Consider the following 8165-nt stretch of genomic DNA (forward strand, 5'->3'; position numbering starts at 1 on the left):
GAAGCACACCTGCATCAATTTACCTTTCGACATTGTCCAATCACACATCCTAGACAACCGTTACTATGTAAGCAAGGTCCATCAAGCTTCAGACTCCTAGCAAGATGGCGTGGAGAGCAAATGGACAGTAGATCCCTCAAGAGCTTGAGCCAGGAGTTGTATTCTTTCCATTCCCAAAGCCAAAAACACAACTGGAGCGGTGCGTACAATGGATTAAACAGTGTTAATCGGCCCCCACTCCAGCTTAATTGTCAAGATAACAAAGCATACAATGTCTGCTCAAAGGTAAGGACGAACGTTTAACGTTAACTAGTACTGTGTTGTCTAGAACTAGAGGCAAGAACACAAATTGGACCAAGTTATACCATGACAAGGATATCATTGCCAGAAGTTATCGTCTAAGCTCAGCGAGCCTTTATCTTTAGCCAGCATTAGTTAACCTTAGCTAACGCTAGCTATATTAGCTGTTGTTGTGTTGGGTCATGCTTGAGCTCCCTAACCTTATTTTTCGTCAGCTTTCAACAAAGTCGAACATAGCACCCTAACAAGCAACTTCAACTCATTTTGTTTGTTTGTCTTTCAGGTAGCATTTTCTGAACGGACAAGCCCTCTGAGTTTCCCAATCCTATAAATGCTGTGCAAAGGCCTAACCCAGCTAGGAGCAACAACTGGTCTACAAAGCTGTCCTGGTTGCATGTGAGGTAGAGGTCATGGGGTTTCTCTGATTTCGCTTGAGACAGTAAGCATTAGCCTTGAATAGTGGTTATTTTCGCCTTGTTGCGTATTTAATATTTGATGATATTCCTCCATTGCTATTGTAACCCTTTTTGTCCTCGATCTGGAGGATATCACGGAGGTATTGCTCCAAAAACTGTTACTGACGCACACTCAAACCTCTTCCCGTCATGGCACTCTGTTGCGCTTGACGGACCTAGCAACAGAACTAAGGGGGCGGGGCTCCGCGAAAGGTCAATCGCTCTGTCCGTAGCTGACCCTGATTGGGTCGCAACCTCAAGCCTGCTTTTGACTAACTTTACTGAAGTCTCTGTGCTACTGCAGTGTCAAAAATAATGTATGCATGCGACAGGGCCAAAGTCAGGCATACTCAAAATTTTTGAAAATGTTTTTAGTAATATCCATTACATCACGTCCTCACTCATTAATGGTTCAGGGGATAACATAAAACTACACGATTAGGTATCCTATAAAGAGGTTTTGAGGCCATTTTAATAAATATTAAACTCCAGGACTGTATTTGTGGTTCTGTATTAAGCAATTTCTACTAAGCTAATGCTAGTTTCTCAAGAAAAACATTTAACATCACATGACATTTACAGTAACGCAAAGATGAAGGACAACAGTTTTCAGCTCTGTGTCAAATTCCAATTCACTATCCACTTTGTGGAGAAACATAAATCAGTGTATTGTGTGTATTTAGTGTGGTTATCTAATATCCATATTTCACTAATCAGTTAATTCTTGACTGGACCACTAACTTCCTGGTGTCTCAATTGGTTGCCTTGCAACTTAAAATCTTTACCAATAGACTGTGTGAAGTGGGAGAATCTACTTGGGTGGTCAATATTAAAAAATAAACATGAATACACCAACTTACAACAATATGTTGTACAGAATATATTGTTGTTTCTCCCACTTGGCATTTGCCCAGTCTGCATTTTGACAAATACTTGTATTTTCTTTCTTGACAGAGCACGAGAAAGATTGATACCACTTTCTACGTACAAAAACTATGAAGCTACAGGCAGCACCACTTAGCTTAGTAAATCAAATCAAGTCACATTTACCTTGTATAAACATTTGTGATTTAAATTATTTTGTAACTTTAAAATGTTTTAACTTATAGTGGTAAAATGTTGCAGCATGATTGAAAACATGTCTCAGTAAAATTTGCCATCTGAACCTTGTTAAGCCTGTTAGCTTCAAACTTAGACGCAAACCTGGGCGGCAATCAGAGCTGAGACATGGTGTTGTAACGAGGCAGCAGCTCGTAAGTTGGTTCTGTTTTTTAATTGAAACTCCACATAAGTCTCATGACTACTTAAACACCTCACATGTTCTCCTTTGCTGCTCTGATCAGCTGCTGCTAATGAAGCCATGTGAGGCTTAATCGTGAATGAAAAACTCAGAGGTCACATTCAGGAGAAGTTTCATATAAAACTAATGGATGCTCTTTTGTCTGTTAGCTTGACACGTGCCGGTGTGTGTGCTGTGGCGTGTGTGTGTGTGGTGTGGTGCGCGCATGTGCGCGATGTGCATCTAATTTAACAGAAGCCATGTGGTAGCTGGTTAGCAGGTTATGAGCGAGTACAGCTGGGGGTTAGAGACACACAGCAGACGACTGACGGACTGACTGACTGATGTTATGGTGTACTGAGGATATTGGTACTACATAAGACACATACAGTGTATGTATAATATATGTGTGTGTGTGTGTGTGTATATATATATATATATATATATAATAATATATATAATATATATATATATATATATATATATATATATTAGTTTCCAAAAAAGTTGTCATGCTGTGTAAAATGTAACAGAAACAAAATGTGATGATGTGCAAAACCAACAAAACTCCAATTTTAAATGAAAATAGCACAAAGACAAGAAATTTGATTATGATTTGATTATCAGTTTTTCATCATCAACGTTTGAAAGATGTCTTGGCATATGTGTTTAATGGGTTTGGCATGTTCATCACTTTGGTTAATATAATTATTTCTAGTTCCTAGCATTTTTAGACACTTCTTGTTTGTCAGTGATACATACTTAATACGTATATCGCAACATAACAGCACATAATTCTTCTTTTTTTTTTGCAAATTCAGTGTTTTATTCTACCTGACTTGGGCTTTGGTTGTTCAAGTGCCGGACGTTTTCTGATGCCAGATGAGGCGGTGTTAGCAGAGAGTGAAGGCGCTTAAATATGATAGTTTGTGTTCTTCACATACCCTTATCTCCTGTGTCTTCTTTATATCTGTAAATGGATAAAATTCTGAGATATAGTCTACTGCCAACTATAATTATTGTTTTATAAAATGTAAAAATGTAGTTTTTTAAGTAAGTAGTGCTGCTAGTTGTTATAGTAACTAAAGAACAGGACAAAACTTCAGCTTATTATCTGGTTCTTCAGTAAGTCATATGGTCCATGTACATTCCGAAAGATGGGATGTGATTTTCGTTCCACATTCAGGAGTTCATTCTAAATCAAGATTTGCTGGATCTCGAGAAATCATTGCCCAACAGAAGTCAGATCCTTTCAAACTAATTATTAAATAGTTACTGTTTCCTGTTCAAGACTTTTAACAGAAAATTGTGTCATTTGACTATTGGAGTTTGAACTGTCACTGCTGAATTTTACTGATAAATTGTCGGTTTTAGTTTTTCCTCTGCTCGCTCTCTTTTCTGTGCTGCTGCCTCTGTGGTTTAATGCTCAGCTGACGCTCAACAGTACGGAAGTCGTCACCTCAGTCAAAATGTGAAAAATGTGACTCTGGCGTGCATTAAGGATGGTCTTATTCAGATATTTGTGCATGCTGGCGTATGTGACGTACAAGCAGTCTTGTCATGTTCGGATACCACTAAGCCAATATATACTTTAAAAGTCAATTAAAATAAACTAATCATAACCATTCTAATCTTAATATCCCCCGCTTTTGCCTTGATGGGAGCCAGAAAAAGATATTTAACAAAACACAGTAAAACATAGCGCCATGAAAGATGCTCTCAACTGTCACCAAAAATTCTAATTTAAACAACCCAAACTATGGATTAAAAATAGTGGTATGTTGAGTCAGATGGTGGTTCAGGAAGTAACGTTTTGTACACATCGAGACAAATGACGCATTTCCTGCAATGTTTCTGCTCAAAATACTCGCCTGCCATAATTGTTGGTAAAACTTTTATTTTGGATAATCGTCTACAGCTTATAAATTCAAACATTAGTTGAGTAGATTAACAATTAAAGTTTCACAAATAAGAACATTTTCTAATAATATACTGGCTAATATTAACAATCAAGATTCACTGTGGTTTAATTTGGTTTGGTTTAGGCATGAAGAAACATCTGAGATTAGGAATATACTGATAAGTCATAAGGTTCTTAGTTGTCCAGTCATTTGTCTTGGAGAAGGTTTGAATCTGTTTACAACTGAATTGGTTTGCTAGATCTAAACGTTGTAATTTCATCCTCCAAAGGCCCCTCAGTTCTTGACCTATTGGTGGGAAAACCCAGGTATTTAGTCCTTGGTGGGATTTTATAATCAGGCCATTGTTCCACGGTCATTAGTGCTCATGTGTGACAACCACCCAAGACGAGTCAGAGTTGTTTCAGACAGTGAAATCTGGTGTGAATGGACAGTCGTTTCAGGTAACCTAAGCTCCAGAACTAAAAAGCCTCTTGGGATGAAAGGTAGATGTCTTTCATCACGATCACAAAGCCAATCCCAGTTAGCCCAGATCTAACTTTTCTCGAGAAGATGACCTGGACGACTGAGAAACCTTCACCAGGCTTCGTGTTTGATGCGTCAAATGGTTTCATGAATGCATCATGACCATCTGTAAAACTGACCTTTCTAAATAAAGTGTTATCGAATGTTTTCCTAGACCATGTTCTAGTTTTGTGTCAGTGCAACCACTTTGGTCCATAAGTATAATGGTGTCAACAACGTTTCGGATGGTTTGCCCATAACCTGAAGATATTTATGTTGTCCAGGAATGACCAACAAACGAGTGGTGATCCTCCCTGACTTTCCCTCTAACGCCACCACAGCATGGTTGACCGTTTAACCAGTCTCAGGGTCAAAATGGTGTCATATTTGTGATATATGGCAATTACATAAGTTTGAATATTACTACTGAGAAATGGCAACCAGTTTCTCTACAGATTATAAGAAGCCTTGTGTCCATCCATCCATTCCTCTCCCATCGTCAGGCAGACAATCCTCAATCCTTCTTCCCTTCTCTCTATTTCTTTTCCCTCGCAACACATTCCAAGCTCCTCTGGGGGATGCTGAGGTGTTCAATGGGCTATATAGTCCCGTCAGCGGGTTTCTGGGTCCTACCCGGGGTCTCCACCCATTGGATGACCCGGACCACCTCCAAAAGGAAGGAAGGAAGTCGTCTACTTTCAGTTCATTACCCAAAGATCATGACCATAGGTAGGTTGAACATAAAAATTAGAGGGAAAATTGAGAGCAGGCCTTTCAGCTCACAATCAGCAGCAATTTAATCAAACAAACCATAATGTATTTTGTTTAAACACTGAAGTTCAGTCAACGTGTCCAGTATTATTTTACGACAAAATGTTGTGTGTAGTCTAGTTTTGTTTTGTTGGTAATAGGCAAACTGCAGAGACTGACGTGTCTCTAAAAACAAAGTAGGTGTGAAAATCCTGAACACGAATCAAAGGAAAAAGAAAATAGTTTAGATGTCCCCTGAATGTTGAACTATCGACTGCTGGAATGTTTTCTTCTCTTCTCTGAACTTGATTATGGTTTTATTTTGGTTTGGGACTCTGACTGCGTCAGAAACGAGTGTCGTGTTTTTTCTATTAGTGTGAATCTGAATGACACACGAAGGAACCACTAGAGAGATACTAGTTGTCATGACAGAAAATCTAAATAAATTTCAAGAACAGTCCATTATTTTTTGTTACTTTGAGGTGCTTCTGATTAGTTTTCATGTGGGCTTGTGATTGTATTTAGAGTCTTTGTGTTCTCTTGTGCTAAATGTCAGTTTTGTCCTTCTGTGTTTAGCACTCAGCTTTGTCCCTTGTTTTCCTGGTTACAATCAGGAAAACATCCCCTGTTTCTTGAAAGTTGTTTGGTCATTTGGATATAGATTTTCCTCTGCCTGCTTTTTTTAAACCTGAAGCCTTCTGTTTTTTGGACATTTTGTATTATTAAATCATTTGTACTGCATTGAAATAAAATGTTACTTAGATGCTTAGAAAGTAATTTATAGTATAATCAGGAAAATTTAAAAAAGTACTCTTTGTACTACCCATAATGGCAGTTATATACATTATAATTAATCATTTAATTTCTGTATTTAGTTGTAGATCAGGATTTTAATACTCTTGTAGTTGAGATGGAGTCATTTAAAATATTCTGACTGCAATTGACTTCCATTTATTTTTAATTATTTCCTCTATTAATTGAAATTATTATGTTTTGCTGCCAACCATTGAGGGCGAGGTGAGGGGGGTTACAATCAGCAACTGCCACAAATCCTACACACTGGGTTCTCTCTTTTCTATTAATTAATCAAAAAGTGTTGGCAACTAAAGTGTAGAAGATCACATCAGTGTTGTTGTGCATCATTAAGATGACAATAAATACTACTACTGGCTTTTTTTAAATACGTGATCATTCTGCTAATTTTTGTTGTTGACTGAGGTTGTGAAGAAAGCTACAGGTGAGAGGAGGTTCAATGGAGCTGTTGAAGTAATTTGAATTTAATTCAATGCTACCTTTTCAGCTGGTGAACGGGGGCAGGTGGGTGCATCCAGCCCCCGTTCTTCAGAGGTCATCCAGCGGTACTTTGACTGGGGCGGTGTCTGTATTTTCAGAACCTGATGGCACATGATACAAAATTTCATTTATACATTTTAAATACTCAATTGTGAATTAATATTTTATCATTCAAAGGAAGTAGTTAAGACAGCAGATTGTACTATCAGGTCATGTTCGTGTCCACTGTGATGGGGAAAAAACAAACAAACCCATACCTTGTAGGCTGGAGAATTAGTTGGGGTGGGTGCATTCTCCATTTTCCATAGCTGGCTGGTTGATGGAGGTGTTTGCGGTACCATCTGTGCCCAATGGTCAGACGTGGTTGGGCTGAGTGGGGCAGGATCTGCAAGGTTGACTGTTGTCCAACGCACTTTCTGAGCACGGGATCGCTTGCCCTTCCTTGGCATCTTGGAAACAATTTGGAGATGTATTTACAACGCAGTAAATATTACCCTGGCCTTCTTGGTCACACGTGGGCCTGCAGTGGTCTTCCTCGTCTCACGTGGTCCTGCAATATAGAATAGCCTGTACAACAAAAGCTCACAAAATATCACAATTGTAACGAGAATATGCAACTTTTAAAGATTTCAACTGAATTGATTCGCTGACTTAACTGTCCCTAGACTAGCATAAAAAGCTAAACTATACAAACTAAATACTCTACTCTAAATATAACCTACTCCAAACCTAACAGTACTGTCTAAACCTAAATAGTAAATGTGAAAAAAATATGAAAAGTTAGCTTAGTCTGTCTTGAAGATGCTGGACACAGGGAACCTGGAAAATTCAGAAAATAGAGTGAATTCTATAGTAAATATAATGTTTGCATATCACTGTACATGACATCACAGAACAGTAATTGAAATGACTTCATTAATAATTTCTAAACATTACAAAACATATTTCAAGAAATTGCTTACCTGAAAAGGTGAAGACAAACAACTGGATATTGAAGGTCAACGAAGAACTGGATTCAAGTCACTGAAGTGAAGTAGCGTTTATCTAGAACAGGACAACAACAGTGAACATCACAGGCATGTATCAATAATTTGGTTTATATGATTGAATAAATGTATCACTTATGGTATATCATATCAGTATGAAGCTGAATGTAATCATTTGAATTAGATACACATATAGCACTTCTAGAAACATAGCAAATACTGTTGATTCCAAAAAAAATAATTCATCATTTATGAATGTAGTTTATGTTAATGAGACACTCACCGATCAAGAAATGGTCAATAGCCGTAAATCTGTGAGGTGAAAAACAGATGTCAGTGAAGTATTAAAAATGCCACTTTTATAACATTAATCAAGGAAAGTACTGAGAGCATCATGGTAGCACCCCACACACAAGACACACATGCTCTCTAAAAACAAAGATCAGCACCCTGAATTAACCTTAAGAAAAAAGTCCACATATCCACAAGCTAACAGCAGACAAGGCATGCCAATCATCTAAAAACTACAGGAGCTGGAAGCTAACATCAAGGTCACATACAACACGGGCCTATAGTTTTCCAGTTATCTCACTACAAGTAATATTAGCCTATAATGTTACTATTTTCTATTTCTATTTTCAAAGGTCAGTAAAAATGCCGTTTTTATAATATTAATTAA

General features: G+C 37.8%; 1 protein-coding gene and 1 long non-coding RNA gene across 2 annotated transcripts in view; both read right to left on the reverse strand.

The window, feature by feature from the left end:
* pnp4a (purine nucleoside phosphorylase 4a) overlaps positions 1-8165 on the reverse strand; it is a 27628-nt gene that overhangs the window by 7839 nt on the left and 11624 nt on the right. The window lies entirely within an intron of this gene.
* On the reverse strand, positions 6484-8159 carry LOC113745810 (uncharacterized). Its single transcript, XR_003462419.1, has 4 exons — positions 7770-8159; positions 7463-7544; positions 6758-7319; positions 6484-6601 (listed from the first exon to the last, which is right to left on the reverse strand). It is a non-coding gene; the product is annotated as an uncharacterized LOC113745810 (long non-coding RNA).

The sequence above is a fragment of the Larimichthys crocea genome, chromosome VI, assembly GCF_000972845.2.
Source record: "Larimichthys crocea isolate SSNF chromosome VI, L_crocea_2.0, whole genome shotgun sequence".
NCBI lineage: Eukaryota > Metazoa > Chordata > Actinopteri > Sciaenidae > Larimichthys > Larimichthys crocea.